Source organism: Metopolophium dirhodum, chromosome 9 (assembly GCF_019925205.1).
Source record: "Metopolophium dirhodum isolate CAU chromosome 9, ASM1992520v1, whole genome shotgun sequence".
Classification (NCBI taxonomy): Eukaryota; Metazoa; Arthropoda; class Insecta; order Hemiptera; family Aphididae; genus Metopolophium; species Metopolophium dirhodum.
The window spans coordinates 17,101,843-17,122,276 of record NC_083568.1 but is presented as its reverse complement, the minus strand read 5'-3'; the positions used below and the strand labels follow the sequence as shown (position 1 = coordinate 17,122,276).

The following is a 20,434-nucleotide window of genomic DNA, read 5'->3' as shown; positions in this document are numbered from 1 at the left end:
TGTGACTTTTATAATATTTATTGTGCTATAATACTTGTTAAGTCATATTTAAAGTTAATATTTTATTTAATTTATTTTGTATTATGGAATTAATTAATTCAAATAAAGGAGGATTAAAGGCATGTTTAAATGGCTATATGTACGTTATAAGATATAAAGGAAAAGAAAAAATATCATGGCGATGTGTGAAGTCAAATAGCTTAAAATGTCCAGCTATTTGTCGAACCACATTAGATTACAGCAACCCACGTATATCAAAACAACATTTTTGATGGTATGTAAAAGTAATCAGAATGATGTAGATGTCACAAAATGTTTAGATATTATGCTAAAAACCATTAAAACGAATGAAATAAAACCAGCTGAAGTATTTGCCAGAGAAGTTGCAAATTTACCACGAGAAGTTCAAGCACAAATACCGCCGGAAGAAATTGTAAAACGAAGATTACGTCGACAAAAATAAAAAAATAATCCTGTGAGTCCAATTAGTTTAGCTGATTTAGTATTCAAAGTTGATTCCGAGTGGTGTACTCTTGGTGATACAAATTTAACAAGATTTTTGTTGTACGACAATGGTGTAATGGCAGAAGAACGAATTGTTATATTTGCCACTAATAACGGTCTTCGATATTTAACTAAATCGTCTACATGGTATATGGATGGAAATTTGTCCATCGCACCCAACATATTTCAACAACTTTATGTCATAAGAGTAGAAATAAATAATGTTTATTGCGGCTATTTATATTTTATTAGAAAAAAAAACACAAACAACATATGAAAAGATGTTATCTATTATTATGGGAAAATGTGAAGAACTAGAAATGTATCCGGATCCAAATACTATAAATTGTGATTTTGAAAAAGCAGTTATAAATGCGATAAAAATCACATTCGGAGATGATATTAAAATACAGGGTTGCTTTTATCATGTATGTCAAAGTACACAACGGCAAGTACAAAAACTGGGATTGGAAACATATTACAGAGAAGATGAGACGTTCAGTAAATTTTGTGCGATGTTAGACGGGCTTGCCTTTCTCCCTGTCAACGATATTGAAAAAGGTAATTAACATGCATACAATTATAAATTAATTAATTGTTCTATTGTACTTATATATTTTTATTTTTTTCAGGATTACTTTATTTAAAAGATATTATGCCAGACAAAGCCAAAGAACTAGTTACATATTTTGAAAATACATATATTGGAAGTATTAAACGAATAGGACGTAAACAACGTAAAATATGTGTTTTACATTCGCCATCGGTATTGAATGTTATGGAAACAACTTTACGTGATGGTAACCGGACAAATAATCAATGTGAAGGATGGAATCATAGGTTTTCAAATTTAGTTAGTAGGTACTTAAGCATACAATATTTATACAAGATTATTGTCGTTATATTATTCTAACCTATATTTAAAATTTCAATTTCTAGGTAACACATAATCATCCAAGTATTGGACTTTAATAAAAAAAATGCGCCTGGAGATAGCCACCGACGAAACAAAAATTGCACAAAGAGAGTTAGGGACATTGGATCCACCACGAAAAAAACCAAAATATGTAAAGATGCAAGAAAAACTTAAGCTTCTTTGTATTGAATATATGAATGGTGAAAAAGATTTAGATATTTTTTTAATTGCAATAGCAAATATAATATGATAACTTATATGATATTAATACGATATTTATATAATTAAATTATAATATTATAAGTTATATAGTTTTAAATAATATAAATCTTATAAAAACTAATTATTATATAACGCAACATATTATTTTTATTATTATTTTATTACCAGCTACTGTATTATAAAGTATTATGTTATTAAAATGTGCTTTAAAAATTAACAAATTTATAATCAACAAAATTATGAGTATTAAAAATACAGATTTTAATAATTTTTTTTTATTTGGATATTTTGTCCTATACATTGATTATTTTATCCCTGGATATTTTATCCGTTGGATATTTTAACCTTGGATATTTTGACTTGGATATTTTAGTATAGGATATTTTGTCCTTGGATATTTTGTCCCAATACCATGTAAATTAGGTAAAATAACGTAAATGCCTAGCCAATATCATAAATTCTTAACACTGTCGATATCGTCAATGCATTAATTTTAATATTAACATAAACAGTTTATGCATTAACTGTCAACTAGGCAAGGTTTTAAAATTCAAATATTTTGTTAACACATTTAAAACTATGACTAGAAACTTACCTAAATCTCTAAAACTGATCGACAATGTTGATCATTTTGTTTATCGAAATATATAAATTGGTTCAGAAATTGTAAATTATACATTAATTATACTTAATATTACATAGATAAAATAAATAAATTGAGTCATTTATTTTCACAATTTGATGTACCGTGACACTTTGAAGGTAACTACTATAGGTTAGGTTATATAGGGTAGATATTAGATACATGTTATGCAGTGCCCTAGTAGGCATCCGTATGTACAAATATTATAATTTAATTAATATAATTATTAATTAATTATTATAACAAATAAGTAATCGCGATTTATATTGTAAACCTAATATATAGATGAGACATATTATGTATCCAATAGACGGTTATCTTTTACTTAAACTGTACCTAATGTACGACCATCGACAATATTATTAGAGTAGGAAAGTACGTCATTGTTAGTACCGATTAATAGATAAATTGACTTAACAACGCGAGTCTGTTTCTAACTTTATTATTAAAATTTACAAATACACTATTTAAATTTTTACATACATAACTATTTAGAATTTATAATAAGTACCTACCTAAAATTAGAGTTCACCTAACAAGTTTACAATAAATGTTAGATTAAAATTTTTTTTTTCAATTATGTTTGAAAAAGTCCGGAGTTATCGTCATTAACTATAGGAAATATTTCTAAATGCATTATTGCCTGAACATTATGGACATTAGCGTTATTTCTAGTCAAAATCGTTTACCGTCTAATTTGATCGGAAATATCGTTATTGACTATATTCATTAACTTTAATTTCTTAGTTTACGTCTTTGCCTATAACATATATTATAATATACCTATGATGCGTTATATGTTTAACTATAATATGTTCTCCAATATTATTATATATATATTTTTTCTACGTAGTTTCCAGTTAATTTTTTATATTTTCTATACTTTATACTTATTTATAGGTTATAATAATATATAGTGGTACCTATATACTACTTTATAGCCTTTAATAATACAATACCAAATAATAAATAATAGTAATAATATTTGTGCAAACGATAGACGTTTGGGTGTTTGTGACGGTTGACTGCAATGTTTGTGAATAAAATTGTCACGGATTAGCAGAAAAAAAATATAAGCCGCAATACGAATATTTTTTTTCGATAGATTTACAACTATATGTAAAAAACCGATCCATACACAAAAAACGTATCATAAAAATAATATATAAATACCCAACAGTGATCACGTGTAGCTGCGTAGATACAAAAAGGAATAGTTACACATATATTATTTATTATATTTTACCCGGTACGTGCATCTTACATTCTAACGATATTATGATATGTTACTTTATATTGTCGTACGTGGCCCGAGACGAGGCTCCTGAGTCTATTATGTATATAATAATATAATATAATATAATAAAAATATATTATAGTTTTTCGACTGGCTCGAATTGTCGTCGACGTGAACGCGCGATGGGTGATTATCATTCCGCGGTGATGCGCATTTGCCAGCAATTTTTTAAATAACAATAATGTTCTATTTTAGTGATATTTTATCTACAACCCAAATTTACGAGAGTGGGGAAAGAAAAATTTCAAAACTATACCAACCACCGTAATTCTAATAAGACACGTCATGAACATTATTATATTATTATTATGAGTCATTAAATATACTTAAGTATATTGCCCAAGTATACTATACGATAGTATTCCTGCAGTCATTCTAAATTAATATTCTAAATATTACTATACTATAATATTATTACTTTATATTGGACTTGCCGCTTTCAGAGACGCAGAGTGTTATTGTCATTGGAAATTCGTCAAGAGCGTGCACGGCAAGTGTATAAGCAAAAACACGATTACAGGTTAGAGAACGAAAATTATGATGGATCGTAACCTCATCCGGTAATCGTATCACATACGATGGCGGTGTCATACTCGTATATTGTATAAAATAACAAAATATGTCTAAGCATGATAATATGATATTGAATTACGGCGCTATTATTATTGTGGTTTCTTCAATTTTCATTCAGTTTACGTGAGTGAAACTTATAGTGTCACATCGAAATTTCTGGTTGAAAACCGGACGTTTCAGCGGTATATAATATCGTGGTAGAAATCAGACGAATTCCTCTGCTTGATTCAACTGTCCAAAACGGAAAATGCAATTTCAATTAGTAAATAGTTTATATATTATTAATAGTATCTATAATAACTAGTAGTGTCGCGACTGCCAAACAATGATATACTTAACATTTTCTGGAAGAAGTGAACCATAATTATATCATAAGACTACATAATTTATTAATTAACATGTTTTGAATTACCAATTTACTGAATTAAGTTAGCTTAGTTTTATTTGAATAATGTGAGAATCTAATATTGTAAGCGTAGGTACTTTTAAGTTTGTCTTTACCTACTCTACTTTTTAGTTTATTCTATATGATTTTTTTCTTAGATTCCAAAACAAGTTTGGGTACTTACTAAATCTTTTCGAAATTTGCCAAGTATTAGTGTATCTTTGAATTGAGGCATTTTATTCTCTTAACTCTAAAATATGTGAAAGCTTTAAAAACATTTAATAATTGTGAAAAAAAAAACAATCATCACAGTAAAAAAAAAAGTTGTTAGATACAAATAGGTACCTAGTAAGTTACGTTAGGTTAGAGGGAAGTACCCACTCTTAGCACAGCGATACATTCTTAAAAAAAAAATACCTAGTCAGTATAATAAGCATTATGCTATTTGGAGAGAGTTTCATGCTATATTCTACGTGCGTAAGATTGATAAAAAAATAATTACTGAAGCACCTCTTAAATATAAATTATATTATGTTATATACTCATATAATAATAAGCATTAAGCTTAAGCTTTAAATATACATAAAGTGTGGCTTGGCGAAGTGTGGTGGTTGCAATCAATCACGATGAAACGCGATCTGAGAGTAAGCACCGGCGCGTGCTATGAGTTCCCGGATGGGTGACCATTCGGGTTCTTAGTGGCAAATCCTTACCACACATACACACACTTATCCAAAAACCAACCGTACCTTCCCCCACAGTAATAAACCTATTAAGAACCTACAAAAATAGATAATGGCCATAGTTACCGGGATTAAGTTCTATACAAAAAAAAAAAAGAAAAAAAGATGTCAAGTAATTTATTGATTAGGTATATTATTTAAATGACAAAAATCAAAATTTCCTGATTACACTACCTTATCATTTTTTTTCTAATGCTATAGCATTGTCCCCAATGGTCCATGCCTACCCAATATCTTTATTTTAATTTTATCAAATTGTTTATCAATATATTATATGGTTAATCAATAATTTGCATAATATTATTATAGTGAATTTATATTTTGGTTTTTAATACGTCAGTATTATTTTTTTTAATATCATCAAATTTTAGTCATTTTGGATTGTCCTAAATACTAATAATACCATCCACAATTAAACACAATTAAAAACTACACTATCTCTAGTCTATTATACTATAGGTTATATGTAGGTATATATTTGTAGGCATATGCATTATATTATGTTAATACAATTTCGTTTTGTATAACTGTAAAAGTAATCTAAATTCTCAGGCAATGTTAGACTTAAATTATTATTGTAAAGAGTAGCCACAACAAATAGTTTACAACAAATTCAAACCACACGTGTGTTTATTTACAATAAAGGTTGAGTATCTGTAGAAAAATTAGCTTCAAATAATTATTAAGAAGACCTTAAGCAAATTCTCACGTCCCAAATAACGAGGAGTTAGTAAGAAATGTCTGTTTGTAAAGGTAAATCGTATGTATTGTATACGTATATTAATACATAAAATGAATAACTTAAAAAAAAGTGGAATGTTATTAATGTGCAGTGATAACATTTTCTAAAATCTGTTCACACGCCTTAATACATAAATAATAAAGAACGAATGTGTGGCAGTTTTTTATAGTAGAAATGTATGCGGGTAAACCAGTGAGATGTTCGTGTATGTTTTTTATAAAATATATTTTTAGTTTCAAATCAGGTAGTATAGATGCATCAAGATAAAATTTTAAAAAAAAATGTTCCTGAAATATCTCGAAAGAAAGTAAATGCGTAGGTAGTACACAAAGTAATATTAAAAACAAAAAATACACGAAAACAGAATATTCTTATTATTTTCGGTACATCATTTTAATATAATAACATATTATGATAATATTATACCATAAATTATAATGCGTTGTGTTTTCCGCATAAGAGTATTATAACCGTCCGTCTCAGTAATCCGGTGAACTAGTTCACATCATGTGCGCATAGTATAATATTAATATTTAAAGACACTTTCATTACCGCGTGTATTTTCGTGTCTCGATTAAATTATAGGTCCCTATTGTTTTCCAACTGTTTAATTAAAAGTGGGTAACTTTTCAAATAATTGCGCGCACACACACGCACACTCACACGTGCTCTTTGTCGTTCTAGAGATTTTCAGTAGGTTGAAATCTAACCATTATTAAATGTAACCGACGATCGTACGATAAAGTAATCTGTATATTATGTCCGACACAAAACAACTATACAGTGTGCGCGACTATAATAAATATTATACTATAATTATAATACGCCGACTCGACAATAATATTATGTTACACTATTACAACGATGATTATAATCAATAGATCGCCTAATATGCCTTTTGGAAATCGGTGTTCGTATGTCTGAATTAATAAAAACAATGAAATAGTTTGTTTATTAATTGTACGAAGTGAAATGATATATAAAATATATATTTTTTTAAAAACCGAAATTACAAACCACTCCAATTAATATATTATTGTGAGGAATCCTTTACAAAAAATAAACCACAAAATTAAACCGACGAGTACGAAAATAATATTATTTCTTTGATCGTGTGCTGGTGAGTGAGTATGTGTTGGGAATCTACAGGTGGCCCATCAGGTATACAGCTGGTGCCTTTCATAATTTATTTATTATAATTCAGATTTCATTATATTATGTATTTTAAATACTCTCAAATTACGTATTTAAATCGTAATCGAAACCAGTAGTTTTCGAGTTATTCAACTGTATTTACTATGGGTAATAAATTCATTAATACAATGTTACATAGAAGTCAAGTAGCGCAAGTCACAAAAAGCAAATTTTTACAAGAGAGACCAAACAAAATTCACGCCAGACATACGTTTCAATACTATTACTTCCAATATAGTTTAGGCCTTACATCTGTATAACTCTTACTATCTATGCATTTATTGTAAGTTAGACTTATGTTTTAATACCTTTAAAAAAAATCACAAAATTATTTTCTGATAATAGAACTAACTATAGGTATATAAGAAAATGAACTTGTTAATGAAAATTAAAATGTTGCTTGACTTTTGTGGTACAGTGATAATAGGTTCGGTGTATATGGCGCTATGATAATTTGAAAATTATAGTAATTAATATTAATCTAAGTATGTTTAAAATTAGTAAAAAAAAATGGCTGAGTATAATATTACAAGTACTAGATTAAAATTAAATATGACATCTAACTCATATTAATTGTAAAAACCATTTTTAAGAATTATAATTCCGAGAATAATATCCACTAAAGAATTTAAATTCACATATTAAACAACTCAGAAACTACTACTATAAATTTTGATCATTTTAAAAAAATAACCTAACAATGTACATTAAAATAAATTGGTTATCATTTCAATATCGTCGCAGGACATTCTATCAATGGTATAAAAAATGTAAGTATTTGAAAATAATTGTATGGTCCTTAATAATCGTACTTCACTATTTTAAAAATTAGAATTTTAATAAATTCATTATTGAAAGGAAATATAGCATTCTTGGTGAATCATCCTATATAGTACCTATCACCTGTTGACCACAATAACCCATGCGATTTATGCCGACTGTTATACATTATAATATTATACTATTATGTGCGTGTATTATTATAAATTATAATATACCTACTATTGTATACATGTGTGTACAGTCATAAAAATAGATGTACCTAACGTATGTTCACGACTGACTTTCTTATTTTTTCTCTATTTTCTCAACAATTTTGAATTCCTAATGTGACCACGATTATACCTATACGCGGACATAGGTATAAAATATATTATTACGGTTTGATAATGTTGGAGATAAACACGACGTTTCGTCCGCCGTCAATGTTGTGTTTTTATTTCTTTCGAAAAATAGTTGTAATTATATTATTATCTACACTGTTTTAACTACCTACTACATATAATTATAAGTTTAGATCAGAGTGGCTATTTATTATATTATATACAAAATATGCACACGTAGCACACTATAGCAGATTTTTAATTTTATAAAATGGTTATCCGTTATCGTACTTTATACAGGTGTCGTAAGACGATGCGATTTTTTATAAATGAAAAACCAATAAAATATTCAAATCTATATTCAACGCAGATAGAAGATACTATACAATTTCAAAACACGTGATATTATTTTGGCCTATATTTTATTGTGATAATGTATTCCTAAATGTATAACTTTAAGTATACAATTTGGTTTTGTATAGGGGAACCAGCTGGGCAAAACGTATAGTATGGTCATATTATCTATTATCTTGTTAAGGCGTTTATGGTTTATGCACAACATTGAATATTGTTTATTTGTGTCAGATATAATATTTATAAGCCTGCAGCATGTCACATCGATAACGCTAATAAACGATGGTATTAAAAGTATGTTTATTTTTCGTTTCTTATATTATTATTTTCTTGTCCATTTTTTACAATTTTCTTCCATTTGTCGATGCATATGGGTGAAATTATAAATTTAAATAAGGAGAATACAATGTAATTATTTCATTACGTACTTTTGATGGACTGTTTTTCTTGCGTCATTATTACATATTGTTATCTATTCGCGTTTTAGTGTCAAAAATGTTTTTTAATTCACTGTAATATTTATGGCACGGCGTACGGTTGAATATTACGATGACTATAATATAGAGCATTATGGGTCATTAGATTTTAAAAAAATTGGTTGGTATTTATTTGCATTACACCTGCGTATTTATAATATTATCTATGTATGTGTTTTTTATCCGTACCCCCAAAATACCCCCCCCCCCAATCAGCCCAATAAATACTATTCAAACATCACGTGTATTCCACTGCCTACGGACATCGTAAAATATTCACAGGGCACGTCGTGCGAGGATAAGATTGATTGTTTTATGACTAGGAAAGGCACTTTATAACATGGCGAACTATGGACTATACGGAATTGATCGCGGTCCACAAGCAGTCTACCCGGTGATGTTTTTTTTATCAAACTCGTTCTCGGCGTACCTATCATAATATCATTTATCTATATTGTACGTATCCGAATATATTATTATTAATACTCGTCTGATTTTTTTTTTTTTTTTAGCTGATGGGCGTGACGACGGAGAGTTGAAGTAGTTTTTACTTACGCCCGAAACGATGATGATGATATTGTTATGCGTACCTATATGTACGATAAACGCGCGGTAACGGCCCACCGACAGAATTGGCAGTGGTAACGTTTTAAGTGCATAGTGTTACACACACACACACTTATTCATAATCTGTCAAGTGCGAGATTATTATGTACATTATATTATACAGGCCGGCGTTATCGTGAGTGTTGGCTGCTGCTGTTGATGCTGCGGGTCACGCGGGTGAAAATGTGCACTTGACCCTGCGAGCGATCTCGGCCTACATATTTCAACGCCGCCACCGCCGCCTTTCAGCTCCATTTGGGCCTGGTACAGTAATAATAATAATAATAATAATAATAATAATAATAATAATAAAAAGCGGTAATGCCGTCGTGTATCCTCTTTCTCCCCCTTCACACTGCGCTATCTGCATTCAGCACCGCCTGGGTTCGTCGCGTGTAGCTAGCCTAGCTGTTAATTATAATTATCGGCCGCTGTAAGTATAATAATAATTATAGTAATACAATCCGATCTTAATAGAGTCCGTTCGAATGGAAATAAGCTCTCCGGACACAGAATCGTCTCATAAGTATTTGATTTCTTTTAATTGTATAAGTACCACTATACGGTCACTGCAGCAACCGTCCAAATCACTAATTAACATATATATAATATATTATATAGGTAGGTACTAATATTATATTTTACTGTCAACGATTTGTAAATTATAGATAATTTAGTAAAAGATTTGAAAAACAAAAATTGAAAAATAAGAGAATATTTGATTTTGAAATAGAAATCTCAGAGTTTTGAATCGATATCGTTTTGCTTGGGCTGAGGTAGTGGGTGTATTTACTATTTCATAATGATTCATTCATTTTTTAGGATACGAGTATTATTTTATTACAAAATTATATCTAGTTTTATTAAAGTATATTTGTAGATAGATAACTCTGCAATGATGCGATAGCCAAACATCTTATATAGTCGCCACTAGTAGATGTCAAGGACATGCTCACAGACTGTATAATATACGATCAGGTATTTACAACTCAGACAGTACGTCCGATGCACTTGATAGATAAGTATTATTTTATCGTGCTTTCGATTAATATTTATTTTATCCTATTATTCTTCATCGAACTCCGAAGTCTGTTCAGCATAGTTTGTTTAATTACATGTTCCGCTCACTTTTTTCTTCTCGAATCAGGTTATTACAGTATGAAACTTATAAATCCTATGGAAACTGACTTATATGACTTTATATTATTTTTTTAATTATTTTTATTTTATTTTTTATCAAGATTTTTGTAGGAAATCCGCAAGTCGCGCGTTAGGATGACTCGCGGGTATCCTCTTCCACAGCAAGATTTGACGAACTGCATAGCGAATGTTAGCTCTGCGTATGTAATGTATATTATTATCGTTATGGAAATGCATCTATAATGAGGGTGGAAAATCATCGTGGTGCGTGTGATAATAATCAAATTCCAAAAATTATCGTCAAATAGCATCGAGTCTAATGTGACGGTGAAAATGCATTGCACAGCATCACGACGAACAAAAATATGCTCGTCCAGGCGATGCTCACATGTTAAATAGATTAGGTATGTCTATACTCTAGGGTCACCGGTAAACATTATACTATTTATATATACGATTAGGTATATACATAATTATATATAGGTAACTATTGCCGTATTACCTTCATAACGATGTACCTTCCTTAATATTTGTTTAATAATATTGTGTTCGTATAGGCACCTTCGCGTGATGCGCAAACCTCCGCCTACGATCGGTGAATTTCTAATAATTCGAAAGTGCCTATATGTACACTGTACACAGTATAATAATATCACATTATATAGGTAGGCGGTATTTGGAAAATGCAACAGGTAAGTCACGCTGTGTGGGGCCGTCTCTGGCTGCATGGAACGTCGTCGCATTCTGTTATTGTTATTATTCGCGTTGACGTGCCTATACACAGTATATTATATTAATATAAGACGTATCTCATCGTAAAAATAATACGACGAGCGATCGTAACAATAACCGTTTATCATAAAAAAAAATCCATGTGGGTGTAGACCCGATGATCGGAGAAATTCGATCAAATTTTTCGATTTAGATTTTATTATAGTTTTTGGGTCAGTATAAGTTACATATTATTCCTAGGTAGATATGGGTTACTCGCATTAATTAAAGGCAAGCTTATTAGTGACCGTTTTTCGTTTTAACCGATAAATGTGGAGGAATGTACCTTGTGCGAGATACGCGTCGAATCGGAAAATGTACGATCTCCAAGTTAAGTTATTGTATAATCATTAATCGATATTATAAATAATATTATCGACGGATTACAAACCGGAAAATAAAAGGATGTTTAAATCGCGTGTTTGCTTGTTTGTTTGTTTGTTTGTTTACATTATACGTACATACCATTTGAATATTCCGACAATTTGTCGACACGCTGTTATTATATTACATTATACTATCACATTATATGAATTCAATTATTTAGGAACCAAACCGGTTCAATTGTGTAACGACTAATGAGACGTCGACTTAACGAGATATTTAACGGTTTTTAAATCATATCTTCATGCATGAATATTGAATACTAAATTATAAATTATGGTAAACGCTGAAACGCAGACGTTTCTATTTTAATTAATAATTCGTATAAATTATGCTAAGAATCTCATATTTACATTACGTCGTTTTAGAATTTTACAAAAAGATCGCGTGGAGCAAAAACAATTAAGTGGAAACAAAATTGTTTTAATACATCGATGCATATTGCACCAAATTTCAATATTTATTATTATTATAAATCCATTTTTTCCTAAATATACTTTTTTAGTTCATCAAATAAAACAATCAATCATTTTTTTTTTTTTTTGAAATATAAGATTCTAAATCCTAATATTATGTTTATTTATCCATTAAAACTGTATCAAAATTAAACTGTCTAACGAAATATAACTTGATGTTTTTGATTAATTTCATATTATTTTGATTTACAATATGTGTGCGATGAGGTATTATCAATGCATATTATTTATTGTATATTATAGTACCTATATATAGATTGGGGTATACCGTATACGCCATACTATGGTAACCATAATAAAATATACCATATAAATAAGATGTATTATATATTTCCACTTTACGTGTACACTTGCAACTCGTTGAAATGACAAAACGCTATAACCGGTCGATCAAAGACAACCAAATGAAAACTTCGAACAAATAACGTGAAACAAAATATAAGATTTCTGATTTAATACGAATTTCACGAAGATGATGCGCATTACGCATTATAATATTATACACCATAAACAAATAATCTTAGAAAACGTACCTATATACATATTATATTATTACGTTTTGCCAGATCGTACGATAAACAAGTAGGTATACACTTGTCTTGTGTAAAAGCATTTATAAAACTATGGTTGTAAACATATTACCTACAAATGCGCGTCTTTGATCGTCGGTTGTTATCTTGTATTATAGATACCTATATGTGTATAACAGTTGACCGCCTGAACATACTACCTATATATTATACGAATAAGTAGGTTCTATGTACCTATACACTACGACGCGTCATAACACGAAGATGGTGTTCTCCACTATATTATACAAATTGACCATTCCCGAATTTTCTGGACCCGCTGTGTCCGTCCATGAACTTGGTGTACACTCGCATTTTATTACAGCTGCGTAGGTATATACGATACCGTAAAAGTATATAATATAATAGTAGGCGCGGTTGGAAAATCGTTAAGCCGCGGCGGTGTATATAGTTTCTATTCTGACTGCTGCAGTATCTACGCGCATACACTTAATGCGAATTATATATAGGGTTATAGAATGGAGTTGGGAGAAAAAAAAAACGAAACCATTAGGAAATAAAGAAGAAGAGTAAAAAGTGGCACACAAACGCTTTGGATCGCGTCCTCCGGAGATATGCATTTACACATGCGTTTATGATATATATATATCGTAAATATATATATAGATGATACTATATAGAATATATGTATGACAAAAAAACGAACGCACACAATTGATATGGCCTCGGGACAATTGAAGAAAAGCTACTTTCATCGAATGCTGCGCTGGTACACGACTTACGTGACTGAAATAATGATAATAGTAATGATAATAATAATAATAAAAAAAAAAAAATCCAAATACACTGGACAATTGGTAATCGGCAACTGGATGAAAGTAAAATCACTAAAAAATATTACCGCTTTCCAAACAGGATGCGCGGAAAATCTTCGGTATTTTTCCCGTAATTATTCAATTAAATTTCGATAACCGTCTGATTGAATGTTACATCGGTAGGATACTTATGTTGTCCGAGGTGCGTGTATAGCACCTGTACTGTTTACAAAAATCCATTGTATAGAGTAATCTGCAAAACATCTGGAACTATGAAATTGTTATGCAATAATCGACAGAAAAAATAATAATATTCATAATTTTATTTATTATATAATTATATTTTGTTTATTATTTATACACTTTATTATAATATTATTCGTTTACCGTTACACCTACGACTTCTTCAGTGTTTGGCGCAGAGCATACTATTTAGAACTTAATAAATAATTATCTCTGAAGCTACTATAGGTACTGAAAATGTTACATTCGGCAGACATATTTTCAAGATTCTCTCCTCTTCATACAATATATCAAACGGTTGGCACATTTTAAAAGAAAATGGTTTATTGACATTACAACAAAAGAGTACGTTTCAGACACACGCGTGATATCACAGAAATTACAGTGAAATTAATATTTGGAAATAAATGAAGAATTTTTTCGAACACTAACTATGATTAACTAAAACGAATAAAGACTCCAAAATATACCTAGGTATATAGCTGTCAAAATCACAAGAAAATATTTAATCTTTTTTGATTCATTGAATTCGCCATAAGTATAACTGGACATCGTATAATAACCAACTGAATATAGGACATTATATTATTTTCTTTTTTTCTAAATCAGTCTATGACTATTTGATACATGTATATTGTATATATAATACAATATATAATATACAGTTTTCGACTGTCACAAAGAAATATAATTAAGAAAATTGTGCGCACCATTGTAAACGCATGCCTAAACTAGGCATTAATATGGCGTTTAACATATTATTTTTCTGAAGTCCATGCGTGGTACAATTAATTCTGAAAATACCTAGTCGTCTATATTCTGTATCTATAAGGTACCGTTTTTATCGTATAAGTATAAGTAGCATTATTAATCATCTTTCGAAGCGCGAAAAACGTAATGTTTTGTGTAGATTTATTTTTCAACTGTTTTAAAACCAAAGGCAATATTATTAATGTAAGTTATAATGCACCACTCATATATTCGTATCTACACTTCGTCCATTTTTCTAGCGAACGGATACTATAATATTCGGGGGTCGTCTCTAAGGCAGGTGAACAGTGCGGTCCCTGAGATTGGAAAGGTGCGCCCTCACTTTTTGACATAATATGCAATATACTCAAACTAATTTTCAAATGTGTATTTTTTAGATAATTATTTAGGTATATTGTCATTAGTGTACCTAAGAAATTATCAGCTTAAATTATAAATATTAAATACTAATAATTAAGTACTGGTTTTATTATTATTTTTTTTAATGAAATTCGCTTTATTTCTTAGTTCATATTATTATTCTCCTTATTCAGGATTAATGTTATTAAATACTTTCCCTCGTAATATAAATTCAATGCATAATCAATAAATATTTTAAATATATGTAATTTTCTATAAAAATATAAATATATATTTACCATTTACCATTACTATTATAGCAGTACATAATTATTATAATTACGAATTTCTAGCCCCAACGTTTATATCATACCGTTTGTGGTATACTCCGAATACAACTCTGTATGATAATTGATTAGTGATTAGTGATGACATTACTGAAATTAAGGTATCATTATAATACAACAATATTTATTATAACAATATTATTATAAAGAATAGGTATAATATTATCTGTATTTGAAGAAAAGCTAATGTTTTGATTTTTTAAAAAAATATAAGTATTCAATTTTTTTTTATCTTGTAGATATTTTTATTTTTTATTTTTTTATTAGTTAACTCGTGGCAACTTGGCCATTGGGTGGTTTTTAAACTGTTGTAGGAGGGAACAGTAGGTGTAAACACGTAAGTGATAGTTTTGTTAAAGTTTGAATATTGTTATAGTAAGATAGGTTATAACACCTTAATAATTTATTTCGATAATGTAATCATATTGAGTGAATTACGTATTGAGATTATAACTATATTATTACGAGCGTGTAAGACGGATAAAAAAATTACACGGTGTGCACTGAAGAAAATTATTTTTCTTTAGCGATTACATCGCTGGATATTTTGGATAATCGTCGATATCGATGGATATCGTGGTAATCGAATACATCTAAAAAAAACCTCCATAAAATCGATAGTCGATATCGTTGGATTTTATAATAAATTCCTTCGTTAATACTAAATTCCCTTTTCGTGGGGCTGACGTGATAATGTACACAATTAGTGTAGGTACGTAATAATATAATGCTGCTAAAAAATAATACCGAGAAAGCCGCGTGAAATGTGCCATGGGACACGCTGTTTGTCTAAGTGGATTTCTAGACGGTATTCTTATTATTTATTTATTATTTTTTTTTTGTTCGTCAGGTCAAAACCTAAGTATGGTGACCATATACCTACCATCGTTGTCCGTCGTAGTAAACAATAGCGTGTGCACGCGCACGCTTTTGTTTCAGCGTGTGTGTACCTATATTATTATATACTTTATTAAAACGCATAAAGTGACCTCGCTTCCGGTCGTTTCGTCAAATGAATCGTTTCGTTTTAAATGGCAATTAACGTGTGAACCGGACCAGCGAAGGCCGTCCTAGCGGTCGACGACGGAGGATGCGACGGACGAGGATCTCATGATAATATACGCTCGCGCACCTGTCCGTCTGCGATTTTCCGCGATTCGCTCGCTGCAAGATTAGGTAGTATATTTATTATTATTATTATAATATCATTGTGACATTAACAGTTATTAAAATGATATTAGTGGATGGTTACCATTATATTATTGATTTAATACACGAGAAATACGACTTTCCAAACGATCGCGCGGTACCTCATCCGGACCACCACTCGTAGATTTCGAGTGCGTTTAGTTTGCGGTCTTCACGAAAAACGTACGACCCACGTGTGCACATAATATAATATACTTATAATATACATAACGTAGCTATTGATGTCTATATATTAGAAGTGTTGTGAACGAAATTTCTATTTTTTTATTTCGGCCGATCATTATATACGCCGTATATGACTGTTATATTATGATTGATATATTATTACACCGCACCCGTATATTTTATTTTAATTAGGTTAGGAGTTGAACCGTCAGCCATCATACTACGTGTTTTTTTGGAACACACACGCAGCCTAATACTACGTTGTGTGTCGATATATGGACTACGCGTATCATAGCTGGATTATGCGTATTATATTATTATCATTATATGTTTCAGTATGATTCTATTATACGCGTAGGATGTAGGAAGTGATCAGATCTAAACCTATAATATAACATATCATATATATATATATATGGGTACAGTGTAGAAGCTATATAAATAATTATTGTTAATTATCGCGACTATAATATTATATTATCGCGCTAGAAAGCTTCACGCATCTGCAGTAGAAAAATAGATTAAACAATATAATAGGTATTATAATATCGATACGCGATTTAAATAATCGGATTTACGGCTAACGGGACAATACGTGCGCTTCTTTCTTTACAGAAAACAATAGTGATTTTTCGTTTGGAAAAAGAGCCACAAGGGTCGCACCAGACAGAGATGTGTGCATACCGAGTGAAGATGACGGATCTCTTCTCAATCTTCCGAAGAACAATTCAATAGAATCCTGCAATGAACACCGACACAGACGAAGAGACGGAGGCAGAAAAATCCTTAAATAGTTTGTATGGGCTATAATAATAGAGACGGAAAGAAAGAAGAAAGTAATAAAAATGTATTATTTGTTTTGATAATGACCACGACCGCGACGTTTCGGTGCGCTGTCAAGAGTCGATAAATCCAATTAGTAATATAATATTAGTCAATCTCCGCAGTCGGCATAGTGGTTGTATCGAGATGTATTGTGAATCACTATCTGTGTTATCAGCTGACGTCTTGTACAATTTTACGCTTGAACGGTTTATACTTTTTATTTATAATAATAATATGGTTATAGCTATACTATTTTATTTGTATACATATATATGACTTTACAGGTAATTGATAAATGCGCAATAATCAGGGTTGGGATTGTATAGCACTTAAAATTGCATAAATATGCGCTATAATATTACCTTTAATGTCGCTAAATATGTGCTGAAAATATGCAATAAAAACAACAAAATATGCAAAAAAAAAAAAGGAAATTTATTAATTAATAATTTTTTAATCACTTACAAATTATTATAGGTAGTTACTCTGATCCAAATGAATTGACTATACAACGCATTCAACGCCCATTCGTTGATAATCGGCGATTAATAATCGCAATAGAAATCGACAAAAAAACCCAACAAAATCAGCAGATAACAAAAATTAGAACCAAATACCTAATACGAAATTATCGCAATAATTCGATTGACAAAAATCTAAAAACACGTTTACTAAAATATAATTTCATAAAATATGAACGATTTTGATTCAAAAATTGCAAAACAATCACAAAATATGCAAAAAAAAGCAAAATGAAATGTTTAATTTGAGTTCTCTGTATCATGAAACACATTTTTAGATTACTCTGTTATTTTTTAAGGATCTCATAAGAAATATGCAAATGCTATAAAATCCCAACCCTGGCAATAATAATATATAATATACGTTTTAAATCTAACTGAAAACGAAAAAACAAACGATTCACTATTGCAGGAAAGGATCTATTATGCATCTACATCCTCAGAACTCTGCATCCCACTCAGAGCAACATAATAATAGAACGCTACCGTATAGGTCCGGGGGTAAACGTGGTTAATGTTATACTAAACATGGAATTGCATTAGAAAACTCATGCACTCATCACGATCGATATGGGCTCGGTGCACGTATTTTCAAATCGTGATTTGACGCGTAGGTTTCATTGCGCCCGTGAAGTCTCCGGGCAACACATATAATAATACATATACATATATGTGCGTTATACGCCTAATGTATATATTTAAGACTTGTACTTTATGGCATGTATATGCGATAATGGACCCGACCCGGACACGTGTTCATTATTTCGCAGCGCTGCTTTTAATAATATATAAATAACGTTTGAGACCTCTTAAAAATGAGAATTATTTTCTCTGACGGGCGTTCGACGATCGTTCAAACGGTTAACATTGTTATAACACAACCGATTCGGCACCGCCACCAAATTCGGGATGGGCGACGGTGACGGGTAAAAGTAATTCGGAACAAAATATATTATAAAGTACCTATATTATTAAAAAAAAATTCTAATATGGAAAATATTATTACTATAAATTGGTGCACTTTAGTTTAGTACAAATATTTTAGTAGTTGCATAAGGTACCTATTTATAGTTAGGGTTTATAGCAAGTTTAGATTTGACTGGTATTAAAAAACAATACATTTCCTACAAAATGTCGTAATATACAAATAACTATTAAATTTATTATAGTTGAAATAATAAAAGAATATTCTATTGGTTATTAACATTGACAATGTACCAAATATTCGTAGGTCGAGGTTACCTTAAAATAAAAAATCAACAATTATTAAATTATAACATAAATTAAGACAAACCATCAAAATCCTTCAATTAATATTGACGATTTGATTATTTCTGATAAACATATTATTATGCACATTTAAAAATACGAGAAATGTTTAGCTTACTCGTATATCTTATAGTAAAAAATTGACCGCGAGAACGACAATAGTTCAATTTTGTAAAATTTAATCATTCTTAACGAATGTTCCACAATATAGTATCCATATGATTGGTTTATGGTATAGTTATAGTTATATATTTCTCCTGTTTAAAATTTTAATTATTAATATATAATATAATATAAATATAATATGTTTTGTACGTAACTCTAAATTAAAAATTAAAAATTAATTACTTATGTTATCAAATTTACTTACTGTACAAATTGTATAGATTGTAAATATGCTTAAATAAATTAAATAAATAAAAAAAAAAATTAAAAATTATTAGTTTATAGCTTAATATGCAGTATTACATTTGAATGTTTGATATATTTTTCACGTTTTAGATATTTTTTACTTGATGTATTTTTATTTTTACGTGTTTGATATTGCAAGAGTCTTTGAAGATATTTTCTTCGGAGTTAATTTGACTCGAGATATTTTGACCCGAGTTCATATTATTATAATAGTATTATAATAGGTACTGATGTAGCATTGCGGTTGTGGCTGTGGCGACGTGCGTGTTATTGTGTTATTATAGTGACCATAATAATATGTAAATAACGTGTAATATGTTATAATATAATAGTCAATTTATTAGTTCTGTCGTACTACGGGTAGTGTAGTTTATAAAACAATAATGGTTTTCAGTGAAATAAGGTGTCTACTTGCGACGGATCGAAAATAATATTATTATGATGCCGGAAAGTTTTCACA

General features: G+C 29.9%; 1 pseudogene; it reads left to right on the top strand.

The window, feature by feature from the left end:
• Window positions 1–785: 785 nt before the first annotated feature.
• Window positions 786–17,742, top strand: LOC132952492 (uncharacterized; annotated as a pseudogene).
• Window positions 17,743–20,434: the final 2,692 nt, after the last annotated feature.